At 37.4% G+C, this 21,867-nt stretch overlaps 1 long non-coding RNA gene across 3 annotated transcripts in view; it reads left to right on the top strand.

The window, feature by feature from the left end:
• LOC311582622 overlaps positions 1-21,867 on the top strand; it is a 104,528-nt gene that overhangs the window by 31,175 nt on the left and 51,486 nt on the right. For all 3 annotated transcript variants that reach the window (XR_014774173.1, XR_014774174.1, XR_014774175.1), the window contains one exon: positions 20,152-20,205. This is a non-coding gene — a long non-coding RNA (uncharacterized lncRNA). The remainder of the gene's footprint in view (positions 1-20,151; positions 20,206-21,867) is intronic.

Here is a 21,867-nt window from a genome sequence, read left to right as displayed (position 1 = left end):
AAGATAGGCAAATTTGTATTGTGCCCTGGAGTTATTTGCCTATCCGTCATGGAACATTTAATTTAAAGGTCTGTACAACACAGAGCGACTTCCATGTCAGTTCTGTTTGACTTCTGATTTGTCTCTACTAATCTTGACAACAAAAACAAGATTTCAGGCTGATAAAAATCAAATATATGTCATTTATCATGCTACTTGCTGGAAGCCATGAAAATAAAGAGCAATCAATTATGGTCACTGATCCCCAACTAAGCCATCTCTTTCTTTTGTGTCATGTCTTAAAAACATAGTTATATGTGCAACAATATAATATATCCTTTACTATTGCAACAGGCAAGGTATTACTCATCTTTGCATATTTTCAGTGATTCCCTTAGGGTCTAATTTAAAGCAGGGTTAACAAAATGTTGTTAGAATGAATATTGCAAAAAGCATGGGAGCACTTCACAATCCAGACAGAAACTTATGATAATAAAAATGCAAATCTTTGTCTGAAGATTTATGTGTGATAGCATGTATCTGTCATCTGCTTAATCTTCCGACTTATTCTTACACATGTACATATATGTAGACACATATGAACATATGCTTATTTATTCATCAAAGTCAGAAAAATTTTATCCTGGAAGTTTTTTTTTCCAGATCTGGAGAAGCAGACCTGTGCCATCTCAACTGAGGCAGTAGTGTGAGGTCAGCTTAGACTACAAGAGTGACTTCGATGGCAAATTGGATAGAGAGACTATATCTCAAAAAATAATTGAAAAATCTGCAAAGCAATATCTCCCTGGTTACTTTTGTAGGGCTATTGAGTTTACAAAAAATTATTACAGCAACTGTCTGCTGTTTGCTGATGATCTAGCAAGGTTTTTATTTGTTTGTTTGCTATTTTTAAATATGTGGGTGGAAGCAAAACCATCATTCTATTAACCCTTGACTTCAGTGCACTCTGGTCTAATCACCAAAACTTCTCCTAAGTTTTCCATTTCTTCTGCTGTGTCACAGACAGTCTACTTATTTAACAGATACTGAGTGAAAATTCAAACAATCTTCTTATACGTTACTGAGTCTTGCTGCTGGTCTTATAGAGAGCTCAGACTTTCAAAGATAAGCACCTTCATCTCGGCTCATCTAATAATTTGTCATGATATTAATCAATAGAGCAGTAAAGACACAGTCTAACCTCCTTTTATATCCAAAATTCTGCCAAATAGATTTCTAAACTTTCATTCAAGAAGAAAATTATATCAACTTCAAACAGAAATGATGTGTCATAAACTACTAAAATCAGACTGAGTTTGTCAAGATAAGAGTTTCGATCTTGGCAATGGCTCAGCATTGAATATCTCTGAAGCCCATGTTTTCTAAGCAAAGATTATTGAACACATCACTTGCTAATTTGCTATATGAGCCTTATATTCACTTATAGAACAAGACCTTGAACTTTGCCTTACGTTTCTTGAAATTCCCAATTCCAAACTTCTTCATGGATAATAGTTTTGTCTCCTGCATTTTATGCACATTTATTTCAATTTAAGTAGGTGATGCATCTGAAATCAATCAAAGAAATAGAAGATTCATTCTGTTCTATGATTATTAGTTGACAAAAATAATTAATAAAGTGTTGAGTGAATACATTGTGATTATTGTGTCTTTGAATCATATGATACAAGATAACACAACTAAATATTAACTGCACATTGCTTCCTTTACAATTTGAAGATATAAAATCATACAACAGTGTTTCTCAGTCTACTGCCACATCCTGTTAGTCCTGGGCTTCTGTTTCAGGAAAGTCCTTCCATATGCAATGGCCTGGAGAGAAACATTGTCCGGATTAGTGGTCTTTGCAGTGTGGGATCTCGTAACACCTTTTAGAACAACCAGAATGTGTAGTCGTAGACTACACATTAATATCTGATGGCTGTTGTATCATAAGTTCACATGGAATTAATTCCAGTGTATTATTCAGAAAAATCACTCTCTCTGGCATGTTAGTACATATTAAAGATAATGCATATTTCTGATAAGTTGCCTTCTCATTTATGACATCCTTAGAAAGGACCAAATTTAAAATAACTCAGCATTTAGAATTCCTTTTAGAGTAGAGATGGAGATGGCAGGACAAAACATAAGGACAACTAACCCAAAACTCAGAGAACACGAAGTAGGAAAACTTCCACGGGTATGAGAAATCAAGTATTGAAAATCAGATCAGATCCTTTATGCTACTAGAAACCTATGCAAATTAAAATGAGAAGGTAACTAATTTTTGACTTTGTTAATATTAACAGAAGGCTTGTTTATGAAAAGAACACAGGATGTTCTGAGCTAGAGTGGTTTGGAAGAAGGAACAAAGTCCTTCTCATGATATAAGGCATGGCGATTTCTTCATGTAAATGATTCTCAGGTCACAATTACATGATGGTGTAGTGCATCACTACTGTTTCTCTTCTCTTAGAGAAGGAAAGTATATCCTCTAGCAGTACTAAGGGGAGCAAAGCAAAGCGTTGCAGCACAGTATGTTCTAGGAAGAAGTTAGCCCATATATTCACATAGAATATCATGTTTGCCCTTTAAAAATACTGTTTTTATTATGTTATTCATTCTGAAAAGGAATGATATCTAAAGGTAGCATAAATGAAAGAATGATGGTCTATCTGTGCATGGGGGGTTAATTTAACTTGGCATTCAGAGGATTCTGAGACCTGCTAAAAGTGGCAAACTAAGCGGTCAAGTAGATTAAGTATCATCTTTCTTTCTAAATTGTGGACTCTTGAACTGAGGAAAACGCAAATCAGAACTGAAACAAAAAATCGGGTACAGAAAGGTAGCCAGGATGTTCTTAGAAATTCACCTCAACATTGAAGGCTTGTTAGTTATAGATTACTTAACAACATGACTTTCATCTTTGAAATGACATCAATGCTGCTAAAACACTCAACTATAGCATAACAGGATAAAACATCATTCTACTAACACATGTGCACGCGCGTGCATATGCACACACAGACACATGTAAGACAGAAATCTGATCATTATTATTGTGAAATTGTGAAACGAGCTCTCACATGTGGCAAATTACAAGTAGATAATCACAGGTTAAATGCTGCTAAGTCTGTTCCTACAGCTGGTATTGAATAAGGAATGTGTCCTTCAAGCTGGACAGCACTTAGAGCAAGACTCTGCTCTAATGTGTTACAAAGTGCATTGTGAGTTAAGCCAGCATCAAGATGAAGCAATTACAGCAAGGAAGGGACATTTTCCTGAATGAATAGCTAAAGGAAAACATTTTCCTACATTAACTGACAAAACAACATCCACAGAATTAAGTTAATTGAATATTGCTTAAAATGGGACATTAAAAATAACGATAGAGAGAAAAATTCTAATCATAATAAGGGCAGTTAACATAATGTTAAAAGCAAATTATGGGACACAAAAAAGATAACAATACATGGATAAAGACAGGAGCACATTTCAGGCTTTTAAAGATATTGTCCAATAGTAAAGAAGATTGAAAACTTAATTTCATTGTAATTATGTGGTTATGGTGATAATGAACTCTGTCATGTTCTTTCTCTACAGTGTACGTTAGGATGGTCTCAATTTAGAGTTCTGTTGTCATAATACTGGTAATTAAGACTCACTTCACATAGCACAGGCCCGAACAGTGAAGAGCATGTAAGAATACGTAAGAAAATGGAAGCACTCAAGGTGCAACTAAGAACACAGTGTCCAATGCCTACATCAAGCATCAAATAGCATCATTTCTGAGTGTCTCTGCCACAGGTATAAAAATTTGTAAAGCAGATTTTTAAAGCATGAAATAGATAAAATGTTGTGAAATACTAGCAAAGGAAGCTATACAAATATATATGTTTTTATAATTTATAGTGCTATTTTTTTCAAACTCACATGAGTAAGTATCATTTCAATTGTATCAGTCTGTAAAGATGGTTCACACCTGCTCAGCTCTGTAACTTGAAGTAAAATAAAATCGTAGGAGTCTGGACTCGTTTTATACCTGACTAGATGAATTTATCAAGGACAATCCATTTGGTCACTCAAGAGAATCAGGGCATGTCTAAAAAAAACTCAAGATATATTCATGCTTCAGAGTTTATACCTGTCAAATTGGATATTCTTTGCAGTCAACCCATTGTTGCTCTGACTTAAATTTTTCCACAGTGGAACAAACATACAGTAATTTTAAAAATGACATTTTAAGTGGGAGTATTTACTTCAATCTCACACTGTATTAAATAGTTCTGAAACAAAAAGGATTTCATGTGCTTTTCAATACAGCACATTTCTGTGAAAGATTATAGAGTGAGTACAGTGACACAGTTTCATGAGTAAAATATGGGAATCTGAATTGTGCAAACATGAGCAATTATATCCAGACAATGAAGTTATAGTAGAAAAAGCAGCAGCCACCATAGAAACTGCAAAGTCACCCTTACAGTATGTCCTGTGAGCTAGGGTAACCCTTGCTCCATTACTAAATGAAACTGTAGGATTTATACCAATTCTCCATGCCGCCATATTGGAGCCTGTATATTATTGTAGAAAATATGTATGAATTCTGTTATAAAATATTTATATTTATTTACAAGAAGTTCCTGTGAGTATTGAAATAATAAAATTCTTTATTTTAAATCTATGTTAGTGTCCTTTCAAGAAACAGGCACTGTTCTTTAAATGTGAAGAATCCCCATTGGTTAATGTGTTTAAACTTTTTAAACATTTATATATATATATATATGTTTATAATTTATTCACTTTACATCCAGATTGTAAGCCCTTCTCTTGTCTCCTTCTGTTCCCACCCTCCTTCCCTCTTCCCCCCATGCCCCTCTCCTAGTCCTTAGATACCGGGATGGGGTGAGGGGTGGTCACTACCAAGTGACCCCAGCCTTTCAAGTCTCATTAGGACTGCCTGCATCCTCTTCCTCTACGGCCTGCCAAGGCTGGCCCACTAGGGGGAAGTGACTTTGTGGTCTCTTTTCTTTCCCCTTGCTCAGATGTAGCTGACAGGCATCTCAGTCTCCATGTGGGTTCCCTAGTAAAGTGAACAAGGGTTGTCTCTGAAGTGTGTTTAAACTTAATGTCCCTCTTTTAACCTTTGGAAGGCGGAGACTTATTGGAAGAAATATGTCACTAACAGGTGGCTTTGAGCTTTTATAGCCCAGGTCACTTTCTGTCTCTCTCAGCTTCATGAGTGCCACAGCATCCTGAGAGGCCATGCATGTTTTACCCACAACAACATACTTCATCATCTTTGGAACTGTAGGTTAAAACACGTCCTTTCTCCCTGACGATGCGTTTGTCAGGAAACTCTAGGAGAGCCACAGAACAATAACTAAGATTGAACCCAGGAATTAAAGGCTTTTGAGAGGGTCTTAGGAAAACTCCATTTTCACAAAGTGCAGAAAGGCCCTAAACTCAAATCTAGCTGCTGCAAGTGACTTTGTTTCACATGCAAAGGAGTAACAAAACTGAAGAGATCAAAGGACTCTGAAAAGAAACTACCCTAATCTGAGGACACCACTGAGGAAATCTTTCATTTAACTGATAAATATTGGTGCTGGCTGATTTCTCTTGAGAGGAAATAGGCACCTTTGTTCAAGTCTTTGTTGTTGTGTCCCCATTCCATGCTATTGGCTAAAGCCTATTAAAAAAGAAAAGACCTGCATGCCAGAAAAGGGCATCAGATCCCAGTAGAGATAGAGGTGAGGAACTCAGATGCTCCCAATTTGCTCACCTCCCCTTGGCAGGGAGACCATGCATGCAAACAGAGGAAGGGAAAGCAGCCTATCAGGATGAGACTTGGTAGGCTGTGGTCAGACAGTGGTGGAGGAGCAGCACCCCAAAACAGAGAGCTAGGAGAGGAGGATAGGGCAGAAGAGAGAGGGAGTGTGGAAACAGGAAGATACAAGCGAGGTGATAACAATCAGTGTGTAATATGAATAAATTGTGATTAAAAAAAAAAGACAACCCTAGGACCTGATCTGCTTCAGAACCCTGCAGATTCTGCGCATGCTGTCTCAGTCCCAGTTTGTTCATCTGTGCACTGATCTTGCTGGTTTAAGGGACTTTATTCCTTTGTGTCTTGAATCCCTTCTAGCTCCTGCACTCACTCTGCCTCCTCTTCCACAGGATTGCATGAACTTGGAGGGGAGGGACATGGTGGAAACATGCCATTTAGGGTCAAGGGTTCCAAAGATTCTCACTCTTCCATAACGTCTAGCTGTGGGCTTCAGTAATCCTTCCCATCTGATGCAGAAGGAACCTTCTCTGAAGATCACAGAGCAAGACACTGCTCTATGAGGACAGCAGATTGCGTTAGGATTAATTTTGTATCTATATATTTATCCATTTAATTTTAAGAACAGTAGTGTTTGCTTATACCCAAGGTCTCTGGGCACTCTAATCTCAGGTTCTTAGTCACCCAAAGAATATCAGGAGTGGGTTTTAAGTCAAATCAGATATGGTTTGCTTCCTCTCACAAACTTTGTTGCCTGTTGCACTAGCATATCTTGCAGTCTGGACAGCACAGTAATAACAAGGGATTTGCAGCTGAGTTGGTGTTTATGTGTTTCCTTTGATAATATGCAGACTATTTTCCTATACGAAAGACACTGGAACATCAGGGTAGAGGCTTATGTGGGCTCCAGCCATGTAGCTCCATGTTTAATTGCCAATACGGTCTTAACGTAGGCTTCTAATGAGCAACCTATAGTCTTGGCAACCGCCTGAGTTATTTAGGAGTTCTTCTGGGACCCGTTAGGCCAACAAGTCATTTACATGTCACCCAATAACAGTACTGGAAGTTTCATTTGGTGACAAGAGACGATCACTTGTCTCACTCTAGTATTTGGCAAATTCATTTATGTCTACTTTATATATGTAAATATTTTAGGGAGCTTCTACTGTGTTAGGTTTCCACAGTCTGCCTCAAATGTGCCTTAGCTGTAGCTCTTTCTCCCTGGATTCCTTCTCCAGTCACTTCCTTCTGTCCCTGCGCTTGATCCTCCTGCTTTAGTCCTTCTAATCCACCAATCCATCCATAACTATCTATTTTATTTCCCTTTCCTGGGATCTCTAACTGTTACCTCCTAGTTCCACTCTTGCTTATCATGCACTTTACCAGTTGTTATTCACATGTAAGTCAATGTGTATCATACTTCTAGGAGTGGGATGCCCCACTTGGTTGTTTTTTTTTTTTTTTTTTTTTTTTTTTTTTTTTTTTTTTACTGTTTCCATCATTTTCCTATGGATTTCTTGATAACATTTTTTGAAATGAATAAGTAGTACTCCATTTTTTACATGTTGTGCAGCCTGTGCAACCCCGTTTCTGAAAGGGAAACTCCATTTTTAAGGAAAAGTGGCCTGGATATGGACTCTAGATTCAAAAAGCACAAGAAGGTGATTTAACTAACTCACTTCTGATCATGGTCAAGCATTACTCTAATCAGCAAACAGCCAGTCAGGGTCAGTCAGGACATCTGGCCTGAGGAAGATCAGGTTGCTCAAGGTTAGTGTCCTGCAGGTCTAGAAATCTCTTGTCTTATGACTAGCTTATGACCTCTAAGTAAGGCTGCCAGCACCTTTTCAGCCAGCCCCTGCTTTTTCAGTTTGAATGTTCCAGTCATGCTAAAAGTCTCCAACCCACCTTGGAGCTCACTCCCCTTTCTGGCCTCTAAAAGGGGCCTGCACATTCCCCTCAGGGGCCATCACCATTTTGTTTGAGCAGTCACCTCCAGCATGCTTCGGAAAATCCATAGTGATAATTCTTTACAAATAATGCTTCTTCAGCTGCGGCTCTTTATGATGAAGATAACTACATTTTGATAGTGTCTAATGAAATGGGAAACAAAGACTTGAAACAATAGCTGTCATTCTCTTCTTTGATTGTACTAAAAAGTGCCATACAATCAGTAAGCAGCGTATAGAAAAACCCACCTGCTTATCGCCAAGTGCAAATCGGGCTGCTTTAAATGGGAGATAGTGAGAACCATAACTTCTCTAATGTGTCCTATGCTTTTAAAACCGTGGAAAACAGGGTGCTTACAGATCATCTTGTGCATTCATTTCTCCGATATGCTGGAATTCCTAAAGTTTATCTCAACAAGAGCAGGTGGAGAAAGCCTAGATAAACACCTCTTTCACCTGAAAACACACTTTCTCTTCATTTCTTTTCCTTAAAAGGCTAAAGAGGAGCAGAAATGTTTGTGAAGAACTAGACTGGAGGTAGTTGTCTGGAAAGCAAGCAAAGAAAGCAAGCAAAGACACTCTTCAGTATGATGTAGGGATTGCCTACATCCTGTTTAGAGGGTACAGGGTTGGAGACCTGGATTTCTGTTCCTGTCTAAAGGCTCACATCTTCTTTCTAAGTGGAAACAGAGGGCAGATAGATTTAGTCATGTATTTGAAATCCTGATTTATCCTAGTTCAACAGACTTTGACAGGTTAAGCCTAATTCAATTAGGAAGAGAACTGTTTACTCTCTCCCTGCTTCCTCTGCAGAATCTATTTATCTGGAAAAGGAGCTAGCAATTAAGGGTCTCATATATATCAAGCACAGGAGTAAGAGGTTTTCATGTAAAATTTTACCTGCATGGGTTTAAAATGAATAGGAAGGAGTTATGACTGTAGATGGTGTTCTTAATGTGTACCTAGGTGAATATTATGAATGGTAATCAATTTGGCTGTAGACATTTTCTGCAGCCTAATAGTTTCTACTGGTATCAGATGGTAAACAGAGCAATCATCATGAATTCTCTTGTGAGGCAGTTTGGAAGCCGTGCAAATAGAATAGGTATTTCTTATTCTGTAGTTGAGACGAAAGTGGGAAAACTTGGATACTAGAAATCCCTCTTGCTTTTCCAACCACTAGACAGAAGGGTCTTTGGAAGCTCCTGGGAGCTAATCCACGCTTCTGTTAAAATCAGGCACTATTGCATCAAACAGAAGGACATGGGATGGGGTATCAGATGATACATAGGTTTTTTTTTTTTATCTAAGGACTACCACGTTGGTTAACTGTGGAAAGTGTGCCTAAATAGTTCAGCAATCTAGCTCAGAAAATATTTGGGGAGCTGAACAAATACAGGAAAAATGACAGTCATTTTTAACATTATAATTTCACAAGTAATTTTAAGCAACATTTTCTAAAACTGTAAGTTCAACTTCAACGTGGAATAAATCCCCCTGTCCAAGGCTTTCTGTCTTAAATCTGAATTGGAATGTAAGTAACAGAGCCGATAAGTAGACCGAGACTCTGTAAGGTGGAAGATATCAGACATCTAATGATTGCGGAAGCCTTGGCACATCACCACAAAATGTCCAGGGGTTTTCCTCGGTTTTAGATTGCGTGTGGATGTTTAGCTACATACCCTGTATTTAGGAACTAGTAGTAAACTCTGACTGAGCCACCAGCATGCACGTAGCAAGTTATATATCTATGCATATATACATATATTATTTTACATAAATTTTTTTTTATCTTATAGGCATAGATTTAGGAAAAGAGTGGTCGAAAATTAATAGGAAGAAAACACTTTCCTATTCTTTCCCTGGGTCCAGATGGGAGTTGTCTCTGACCCTTTCTCACATCTCCCTTTAGAAACTGACAGCAGGACAACTCATTCTCTAACCCTTTGGCTTTAGCAGGACTAAGAAGAAATCCTGTCTTCAATCCTTTGTTCACCAAGAGGCATTCTAAATCGTCTGCCTAGACAATGGCAGTGAGGCTGAGCTATAAGTACCTTGGTGTCCTCCTGTGATGCAAACAGCAGTGTTATGTCACTACCACTGGGTGCTGACGGTAGGCTCAGAACACTATTAGAACTGACAGGCATGAAGAGGCCGTGTAAGCTAGGCTGGCAGGCCTGTACTCGGCTTTCCCTTGCTCCTGTGCATCCACCCGTGCCGTTCACCTGCCTTCCCTTCTTAATATCAGGGAGGAAGTTGTATTTAAAAGACGTTATCTTCTTTGGTGATGAATAAAGTGATGGTTGCTTTTTTTTTTTTTTGGTGACTTTTCATTGGAACATTTGTGACTGAAATATGTCCCAACTGCAGGTGACAGATCATCATACCAGTTTCTGATGAGCACAGTTAATGGTTTCTTAAAAACATATACCTGGACCAAAAGAGTCCTATCATAGAGTCTGCCACAATTCGACCACTACTTGGAAATGTGTAATAATTTAATAATTCACAGACTTTTTTTTAAAAATCACATGTTATTTTAAATAAATACTTAAGCCAATATTCTCAAAAGACAAGCCAAGTTTTCCAACTATACCATATTATAACAGTGAGTCCTATTAAAAACATGGTATAACCCAGACATCTTGAAACAAGACCAAATAAATTAAAATTATAAAAATTACTTTAAACATTTCATGAAAAAAGATGTAGTTTTTAGAATGGTCTTTACATGATTTTTGAAAAATATTCAATAATTAAAGTTTATTTCACTTTGTCTTTTAAAAGCTATATACAATAATTTACCCACAGCTTTAAACAAACAATAGTTACAAATCCCTAAAAAATAGATATACATTGTATGTATATTATTACTGACCATCCTTAGAAGAAAAAAATAATTGTCAAGTGCTTGTCAGCCTTTTAAATGACAGCTTTGAAATATGAGGATTTATTGAGGAGTGTTAACTGTCTTTTCACATTTCATATGCTCAAAAGAGTCTCTGCCCCATATTGACAGAATCTGAACTGAACTTTTGAGCAACTTGAGAGTTCCCTTTCTGGAATCTCAACACCTCCTGAGTCTGAACACCAAAGCAAAGCGCTTAGCCTGAAGATGTGAGCAACACCATATGCCACCAGTTTTGCGTAATCAACTCTGAGCAGATTGTGATCATGTCCAACAGTTTAATTTGTTCCTCTTGAGTCACTTAGCCGAAACTTCAAGTGAGTCTGGAGAACTAATTTTGTTTAATCAACTAGACATTACAAAACAAGGAAAAAACTGGTGATTTAGGATGATGACATTTTGGGGGACTAAGTTGAGCTAGGATTAGGGGTGGCTAGGGTTAGGGTTAGTTTAAGGGCTATGGTTAGCATTGGGGTTAGGAAGCATTCTAAATGCTGACAATTACGTGCATTATTAATCTCTATAGAAAGTCAGTAACTTTTACTGTGATGTGTATATTTGGAGAACTTGCTTGTGGGAACAAGCAAGTGGGAACTTGCTTGAATAGAGCTTTAAGCACTTTATAGAGAGTTCATCTCTAAAACAAGTAGAAAAGGAAATCATTGCACAGGAGTCACATCTATTTGGAGAACAGACATATTTCCAGGAAAAAAATATTAAAACCCATGAGTGGAATTGGTGTAGAAACAGAAATTATGGGTAAGGGCTATATTTAAACAGTTTTGATCTTAGTTTGTTATTTTGATTTCATTCACTAATTTTCCCCTTCATACATTTATCAGTTTGAATGTTTTTAAGCACAATATTATTATTGGTTTCATGTCATACAACCTGATCATACCTACTTCCTGTTTCTGTTTCTTTCATGTCCACCCTCCCGCCCCTGTGACCCCACCCCCCCCAAAAAAAAAACCACCACCAACAACAACAACAAAAAACAGCCAACCAACCAACCACACAAACAAACAAAAGAACAAAGGCAAAACAAAACAGGAAAACCAATTTGTGCTATTGATAGTCTCCCTGATGCATGGTCAAAGTCTTGGTGACTTGCCACTTTAATAGAACTGCAGCCATCTTTTTCAGTATATCTGCTGGAAGCCATCAATCATGAAGAGCTACACTTCAGCTTCTTATACTTTTTAAGGGTTCTTTCCATGGGTTCCTTTTTAGGCAGTTACGTTGTGAAGGTTAGGGCGGAGGAGTTGTCACAGAAGCCTTTCATGTTTCTCTTACTCACTGTGCATCTGCAGTCTTCGTTATCACTTTCAAAGTAGCTTCCTTGCTCTTTACAGTCAGAGGAGCATGGGTCATGGGCTTCAACATGTTTTCTTTTTTTTTTTTTTTGTGGCAGCACCTTTCACAGACATCCACATTGTCTTCAGATAGCAGTATGATCCCCCCCACCAAATCAGGACAACTGATCTGCTCATGGTCCTCAACAGTAGCACAGATCATGTTGCCTCAGCACTGGCTTCAACACAGGCTACTCAAATCAGCATGATCCCTAGACATCAAAGCCCGAGGACATCACAGATGCTTCATTGAGCAGCACAGACCATAGAGGTCCACTCGGATCTCAGGCTTTGTCATAACCTGGTCAGCAGTATGGACCACAGACACATAAATGGGACAGGCTACTTCATTTTTGACATCTGTATCTTATGGTCACGAGATATTCTGAGCATCCTTTGCTAGCACACAGTGAACTTAGAACTAGTATTATTCTTCGCTCCATGAAAACCACAGTTGTCTGGACTTCATCTAACCTTAATCTCAGTTGTGAATATTGTCTGGCATGGAACTGGAAAAATTCCTAGTCAATAAATACCCTAGGAAGGATTTCTGTATAAATCTATATTGTTCTTACAAATGACTATTTGCATTAAATCATTTGTTAAGTTTCAAAGTATTTACATTGTTCGCTTTATGCTGGATCTTAAGTTTTAATCTTTAAAAGTTGTGAGTCCACCCTTTAATGATTTTCCTGCCACTGTGGGTATTAACTTAAAGGAGGATGAAATAAAAAATAGGAGGCAAGTATGAATATTGCATGAATCACAAAGTATATTATTAAGGAGATATCAGATGTCAACTCATTTGACTTAATGGAAGATAGTATGGGTTTTGACATAGTTACAACCCTCAGAATATTTGTGAGTTGTAATATCTTTAGATTTGCTTCTGTAACCAAGAGTGAAACTCTGGCTTTTTTTTTTTTTTTTATGGCCTTGTCCCTTTTGATTCAATCAATTTATCTACCAGCTGGGTACAAAAGAGATTAACATCTTTATCAGTTTACTGGTGTTTGGGGAATTGATTGTACAAGAAATGACAAGAGTTGACAGTAACTGTGTATGGGAATTGAAGTGCTGAAGAAGACAGCATGTAACATGCATTAAGTATCACAGGAGGCATGCAGGCAGTTTGGTCTTTGTTGTCTGTTGATTTTTTAAACCTGTAAAGCTTTTTATGTTTTTTTCTGGTGTGCAGTTAAACAATAAGTAAGTTATCACCCAGAATTTCCTTCCTTGTTTATTATTATTCATTATTATTATTATTATTATTATTATTATTATTATTATTATTACATAAATTGAATGTTCGTATTTCTCAATCTTTATTTTGTATTAATTTTAATTCATCTTTTCATAGCTAGGGCACTTATATATATTATATGACAGTCTCCATGTGATATGACAAAGAATAGTAATAAGTAAAATTAGACTCTCTCAAAAAGATGAAAAGTTTCAGAAACCCACAAAAGTAAAGGAAGAGACATCTGAAAAGTATAAAGAAAAAGAGAGCTGAGCTACTAATAAGAAGCAAGTAAGCTTCCACCAACCATCTCCTTAGGATGGGGAAGAGAAACAGAATCTAGTTTGGTTCCAACTCATGAACATACCTGTTTTCTACTCACTGCTACGGAGCTAAGAAATTCTGAATTAGGATGAACTTAGGATATCAGCAACACAGAAGAAAAAATCAGCAAATTGTATGAGAATATTAGTCACATGAATGAAAATGTCAGCAACCTGGTAGATCCATTATATAAAGAATTGGAAATTATAAAAAAATAATAGAAGTATTAGAAATTAAAATTTAAATAACTCAAATTAAAAGGTGGTGAAAAGTATCATAAATAGATTCAGTAAATACTAGAAATAATATAAAGGAAGAAAAGCACATTTGATGAAGCACTACATTCAACCATCAATTATGAAAAGAAATTATCATGAACAGAACATCTGAGAAGTCTGGGATATGCTCAAGAGACAAAAGCTAAGAATTAATGAGTAGAGTAAGGAACTAAGATAAAGACTAGAAAATGACAGATTTTATGAAAGAAATTATATCTGACAAAAGCCCCAAAGCCTACAGAAAAAGAAGTACAAGTACAAGAGGCATTTATAATCTCAGAGTCATGACCAGAGCAGAACTTCTCCATGGCATGTATAGTCCTGATATTAAAAATACAAACCAAAGAAGCATATTAAAAACTGTAAGGTGAAAATTTGAAGTTATCCACAAATGCAAACACATTAAAATAACATCAAATCTTTATCAGGAACCTAGACACCAGGAAATTAAGGCATGATGTAGTTAAGGTCTTGAATGTAAATAACTACCAAGTGAGATGGCCATGTACTGCAAGGCGGTCTTTTAAAGTCGACAGAGGAATAATAACATTTCAATAAAAGTATAAACTAAGTAAGTTTATAACCAACAGGCCAATACTGCAAGGGTTACCTGTAAAATGCTATACACACAGGAAGAATAGAGATAATCTCACGAACATATGAAACATAAATATCTTGAGACAAATAAACAGAAAGATTGGAAGGGAGTCCTCACATACAAAATATAAACCAGGGTAACCCCTAATACATTTATGAAAGAAAAGAATGAACAAACTGTTAGACAACCATGCTCATAATTACATGAATTAATAAATACCTCTTAATAATAACATTAAAGGTAAATAGTCATGGCTCTGCTTTGTTGAAATGCATAGTAAATGACTGGATTGAAAGATCAAACTGGCTGTTGAATATAAGAAACAAAATTCACTCTTCTTTTGGGGGAAGTTGCTTGTTCTTCCTTTTTGATTGAAAATGTATTTTCAATATGAAATATTATTACTATGTTTTTCCCCAAACACTTTCCAGATCATCACAATTTCCCCAGCATATCAAATCTACACCTCTTTTTTTCTCTCTAGAAAGGATATAACACAATGTTAAAGACACACATAGTCTGAGTCAAGGATGGAAGATACTCTACAAAGCAAAAGGAAGATAAAAAAGAAGGTGTTTCAACTACAATATCAGAAAAAAACAGATCAAATAAAAATTGTAAGAGATAATAAAACTATGATATGTTAATAAAATAATATATGCAAAAAGTAGTGAGTCTGAATATCTTATAATACAAACACAAGAGAACATACAAGTCAAGACTATTCTGATGATCATTCATACATGCTCCCTCGTGATGTCCTTGTTACTTAGGTTTTTTGGGTCTGTTGATTGTAGATTGGTTATCCTGGACTTGATGGCTGAGTGAATACATACCATGTATAACTTTCTGGCCTTGTGTCATCTCACTCAACATGGTCTCCTTTTTAGTAGTTGAATAGTATTCCATTGTGCAGATGTTCCACAGTTTCTTTATCCATTCTTCAGTTGAGAGACATTTAGGTTTTTTTTTTTTCCAGAGTCTGGCTTTTATAAATAAGGCTGCTGTGAATATAGTTGAGCAGATGTGCTTGTTGTATGGTGGAACATCATTTGGTTATAGACCCAGGAATGTTATAGCTGGGTCCTGAGGTAGAACTATTCCCAATTTCCTGAGAAACCACTAGATTAATTTCCACAGTGTTTGTACATGTTTTCACTCCCACCAGCAATGCAGGAGTGTTGCCCTTTCTTTACAACCTCCTCAATACATGCCGGCTGTCACTTGAGTTTTGATCATAGCCGTCCTGACAGGTGTAAGATGGAATCTCAGAGTTGTTTTTAATTTGCATTTCCCTGATGACTAAGGAGCCTGAACATTTCTTTAACTGTTTCTTGGCCATTCTATATTCCTCTGTTGAGAGTTCTCTTTTTATCTCTGTACCCTTTTTTAAAATTGGATTATTTGGTTTATTGGTGTCTAATTTCTTGAGCTTTTAAAATATATTTTTAAATTACTAATATAATCATCTGTGGGATGTAGGGTTGGTGAAGTTCTTTTCCCAATTTGTAGGCTGCATTTTTGTCCTATTGACACTGTTTTTCTGCCTTACAGAAGCCATTCAGTTTTGTGAGGTTCTATTTATTAATTGTTGATCTTAGTGCCTGAGATGTTGGCGTTTTGTTCAAGGAAGTTGTCTCCTGTGTGTCAATGAGTTCAAGGTGATACCTCACTTTCTTTTCTCTTAGGTATAATGTATTTGGTTTTGTAGTAAGGTCTTTGGTTACTTGATGACTTGAGTTTTGTGCTCGGTGTTAAATATGGATTTATTTGCATTCTTCTACATTCACACATCCAGTTATACCAGCCCCATTTGTTGAAGATTCTTTCTTTTTTCCCATTATATGATTTTGGCTTCTTTGTCAAAAATTGTGTGTGGGTATTGTGGATTTCTTTCTGGGTCTTTGATTTGATTCCATTGATCAATCTGTCTGTTTCTATAAATACTATGCACTTTTTATTTCTACTTTTCTGTAATGCAGCTTGAAATCAGAGATGGTGATGCCTCCATAAGTTCTTTTATTTTATAAGAGGATGCTTGAATGTCACTCAGAAAGGAAAATAAAATAGGTTTTGGTGGTGAATAGAGGGAGGGAAATAGGTTGGAGGGAGAATGGGGAAGCAAGCAGGGTTAGGAGTCCAGAGTTAGGAGTTAGGAGTTAGGAGTCCAGAGAGGACAGAGAATGTAGGGAGGCAGGGCTGGGTGAGAGAATGAACATCAGTGGTTGGTCATCTCTGGGAAATGCCAGAGATCTCGGAAGGGGAGGCCCCCAGAAGTCTATGGTCACCCTAGCTGAGACTCCTAGCAACATGGGCTAAGGAGCCTCAAGTGCCCACCTCCTGTAGCTAGGCAGGACATCGGTGGAGGGATAAGGGCATCAGCCTGCTCACAAAACCTTTGACCCAAGATTTGTCCTGCCTACAAGATGTACAGGGACAAAGATGGGGCAAAGATCGAAGGGGAACTAAAGACTTCCCCTGATTGAGACCCATACTATGGAAAAAAACCAATCCCTGACATTAGTACTACTCTGCTCTGCTTGTAGACAGTAGCCTAGCTTGACTTCTCTGAGAGGCACCCAGCAGCTGATGGAAATCGATGCAGAAAACCACAGCCAAACCTTAGACACAGCTCAGTAAATGATATGGGAGACACTAGGTGTTGGGTGTATTTTGCAGATGTATCCACATTATAAACAGGGACCAGAGACCACTGAGAAATAACTGACCTGAATACCTCCTAACCGAAGGTTATCTTTCATGGTACCAGGGATGCTTCCAAAAGAGGCAGGCAGCCAACAGTCCTACACAGCTATGATGCCTATGTACCACATGAACAGATAGCATGAGATGATAGTTCCAGAGGTGCACTAGTGGCACACATAATTTGACAGTAAACAACAGCTCTCTAACTGGACTTAAAACTGGCTCATCAATAGGGAAAACATCTAGTACTGAAACCCTAGAAAACTACTAATTTATAAAGTCGTGGTTATCTACAACTACAAATTTACTAATTATTTACTAATCCAGCATATTCCCAGCAATAATTTATAAGCATCTCTTCATATACACAGACATAAATATACTGTTAACACCTCATCCTGACAACTTCTTATTCCACCAGATGAAGAGCATGATTAAAAACACACACACACACACACACACACACACACACACAGATAAAAAATGCAGAGTTGTGGAGCACAATAGCAATAGATACTCGTACAAATCATTCCCATATGTCATGTTCAGGGAAGTTCATGGAGGATGAGGCAGAAAGTTTCAGGATCAATGTTTACTGTGAGATTGTGTCTAATAAATATATCAGAAAATAGACCTATAAAGTCTCAACAACATGAGCTCGATGTGAGCTGAACAAGGATGATGTCAATGAGTATGCCAAACTGTATAGGGACGATACTATTTTTTTCATTAAGTTTGTTTATTTTTATTTATTTATTTTTATTTTTTTGCTTTATTAATTTATTCTTGTTACATCTCAATGGTTATCCCATCCCTTGTATCCTCCCATTCTTCCCTCCATCCCATTTTCCCCTTGTTCCCCTCCCCTATGACTGTTCCTGAGGGGGATTACCTCCCCCTGTATATGCTCATAGGGTATCAAGTCTCTTCTTGGTAACCTGCTGTCCTTCAGCAGTTTGTTTATTTTTATTTTTATTTTTATTTTTTGTATTATAAAGCATTATATTTTCAGTTTGTTAGTTATCATCTAATATTCTCTTTTTATTTTTATTTATTTTTATTTTTATTTTTCCTCCTTTATTAATTTATTCTTGTTACATCTCAATGGTTATCCCATCCCTTGTATCCTCCCATTCTAATTATTCACTTTACATACTGATTGTAGCCCCTTCCCTCATCTCCTCATGGCCCTAACCTCCCTCCCTCTTCCCTTCCCACTTCCTCTGGTCCTCAGAATTGAGGGGACTTCCTTCCCTATCTTTCCCACCGGTCACCACGCCAATCGCCTCTGCCAGAGGCTTCCCAGCTGCAAACCTCAGCCACCACAGCTGCCGCTTTGGTCCAAGAAAATCCATGTTCCTCCCATGTGCAAGGGTAGGCAGGTTTTCTGTATTTTGGTCCTTTCAAACTGTGGAGTACTCCTGCTGTAGTGGGGTCGGGAGCTTGGTGTTCCTGGTTCAGAATTCCGTGCAATTCCCTGAATCGTTTACAGGAGCTTCTAAACACGGTCCACGCTACTCGCCACCATCTTGAATCAATTCTTTGTTTCATTGACTTTTTGGTACTGTTTTTGTGCTTGCTTCTATTTTGTTTTGTTCCTGAGTCTGATTACATTTTGTGTTCTATTCCTTTTGTCTTTGACCTTTCATGTGTGCAGTCAAGTTACTAGCATTAGATCTCTTCATTTTTTTTTTAAAAAATGTAAGCTCTTAGTTTGTGAACTTGCCTCTCTTAGAACTGCTTTCGTTGCTTCCTGTAAGCTTAGGTATGTTGTGCATTCATTTTCATTGAATTCTGGGAAGACTTTAGTTTCTTTTAATTCTGCCTTGGCCCATTTTTCATTTAGTAATGAGTTGTTCAATTTCCATGAGTTTGTATGCTTTATGGTGTTTTCTGTTTTTGTTGCCATCTAGTTTTAATATAATGTGATTTAAATCAATTGAAGCTTGCTTTGCACCCCAGTATGTGGTCATATTTGAAGAAAATTTTATAAGGTGCTGAGAAAAGGACATATAGTTTTGTATTTGGATAAATGTCCTGTCAATAACATTTATGTCACTTGATTTACAATTTCAGTTTTCTCCCGCATTTCTCTGTTTAGATTTTTTATAGAGGACCTGCTATTAGTGAGAATGGAGTACCGACATCTCTCCACGTCAATGTGTGATGGCCAATATGTGATTTCAAGTCTAGTAGTAGTTCTTTTACAAGCTTGGTTAAACTTTTCTTCACGGCAGTCATATAAGTTAAGAATGGCAACATATTCACGGTCAATTTTTTCCTTTAATGAGTATTTATTGTTCTTCTCTATCTCTACTGATTAGGTATGATTTGAAGTCTATCTTGTCTAATATTGAATTTGCTGTACCAGCATTTACATAGAATATATTTTTACATTCTTATGTCATGAGGTTATGTATATCCTTGATGGTGTGATTCTTGGATGCTGTAGATAGATCCTAGATCCTATTTTTCCATCCACCTGTTAGTTTTTTTCTGTTTATCGCAGACCTTACACCATTGATGTTGAGATATCAATGAAGAGTGTTTGATTCCTGATCTTTTGTTATGGTGGTGGTGGTGAAGTGTGTGTGTGGGGGTGGAGAATGTTTCTCTTCTTTTGATTTGCTGCTCTGGGAATATTTATTCATGTGTTTCATGGGTATAGATAAGCTCTTTATGTTGAGTTTTTCTTCTATCACATGCTGTAGGACTGTATTCTTGCATAAATGTTGCTTAAATTTGATTTTATTATAGAATTTCTTATTTTATTGCAATATTTTGAATGGAAGTTTATAGTAACCTGGGATGCCAGGCGTAGTCTCCTGGAGTCTGTAGAACTGTCCAGGCTCATTTGTCTTTTAGAGTCTCCATTGTGAACTTACGTGTAATAGTAATATGTATGCCTTTGTATGTTACTTGGTCTTTTTTCTGCAGCTTTTAATATTTTTATTTGTTCTGTATATTTAATGTTTTGATTATTATGTACCAAGTGTTTCTCTTTTTTTTTTTTTTCATTCTAGTCTCTTCGGTGTTCCATGTGCTTCTTGAACCTTGATAGTTATCTCCCTCTTTAGGTAAGTAAAATTTTCCATTATGATTCTATTGAGAATATGTTCTGGACCTGTGACCTAGGCTTGTTCTCATTCCTCTATTCCTATTATCCTTAGATTCATCTTTTCACAATATCATTAATTTCATGGCTGCCTCGTGCTCGAATTATTTTAATTTAACATATTTTGACTGATACATACATTTCCTCTATTGTGTCTTTAAATTTTGACATTCTTTCCTGTCCTGTATTCACTTGGTGAGGCTTGCCTCTGAGGTTCCTGTTCCAGTTCCTAAATTTTTCATTTTCAGATTTCCCTCAGTTTGAACTTTGTTTATTGACTCTATTTCTTCTTTCATGGCTTGACTGACTTCATTCATTTATTTCCACTGTTTGTATTACATAGATTTCTTTAATGAACTTACTAGTTTCCTCTTTAACAACATCTCTCATACTCATGTAGGTTATTTAATGTCTTTCTCATGCATTTTAGTTGCTGCAATACTCAGAGCCTAGAATGAAAGTTTTCCTGGGCTCTAGTGGAGATGGATTTTTCTGGATGTTATCAGTTAGGTTTTTATGCTGGTATTTAGGCCTCGGGGTTTGGGAAGGTTATAACTATAGATCTTGTCTTTGTTGGATGAGTGTTTTGTTCCTTGATTTCTGTTGACCTCTTTGGTTAGTAGCAGAGTGTGTGTTGTGTAGTAAGACATTTGCTTGCTGTGCCCACTGGGGCTTTCAGGTAAAACATTTCTAGGTGTTGGGAGCTGACACTTAGCTATGGGCATGCCTAGGTTTGATGGGCAGGGCTCCAGAAGCCTACAGGAGGGTGGGAAGCATGGTGTTCCACCAGGTTCTGCTTAGTCTCCTAGAATGGGAGCAGAATTTGAAGAGAAGCCACAACAAGTAGTTTACTACAAAGCTGGGGATGAGACTGGGGGATTGAACATCAAGTGGTGGAAGGAGAGTGAAGATCTGAAGGTTGCCTACCTGCTTCTCTGGCTATTTGCTTGTTTGGCAGGCTTGAGTAGTTTATTTCTTTAAAATACCTGCTGGAGTTGTGGGCTGGGAGAGACTAATGGCAGGAGGAAATTTGGAAGGGAAGAGCTAAGTGATCAAGTAGAGCCACGAGAGCCAGAGAAGAGAAGGGCTGCAGATAGTCTGATTTGGAATACGCCTGGGGGATTGGATTTGGAGAGCGGGGGAGGGTAGGTGAAAATCTGCATGAAGTTCTGCTTCCTTGGTCAGCCCAGCTTGTAGATTCGAGGTAATGTCTGCTGGAGTTGCTGGGTGGGCTAAAGAAATTGAGTGAGGTCCAAGAAGGTTGTAGAAGAAGATGTATGTGCTCCACTGAGATGGGGACAGAAAGACTGGAGGCGGGATGCAGCAGATTGTGCCAGAGCAAGGTTTCAGACTAGGGGGTTGGATTTGGGGAAGCAAAGGAAGAGGTGAAAACCTGTGGTAAGCCTAACTTCTTTCCTGGCTGGCGTGGCCTCATTGATCACATTTTAATATATAGTATTTTATAATATAAATTATTAGGAAATATAAGTTGCTTGGAAGTAGGAAGCAGAAAATTACTAATAAGAGTAAAGATAATGTTGAATTCATTGATGAAACTTGCTTTCCAAATGAATATCACATGGTCTAATTAGTATATAAAAAGAGTAGGTGGAAAGATGAATGG

This window comes from Acomys minous (assembly GCF_964271855.1).
Source record: "Acomys minous genome assembly, chromosome: 14".
Taxonomy (NCBI): Eukaryota; Metazoa; Chordata; class Mammalia; order Rodentia; family Muridae; genus Acomys; species Acomys minous.
The sequence above is the reverse complement of the archived record's forward strand: the minus strand, read 5'-3'. Positions and strand labels throughout refer to the sequence as shown.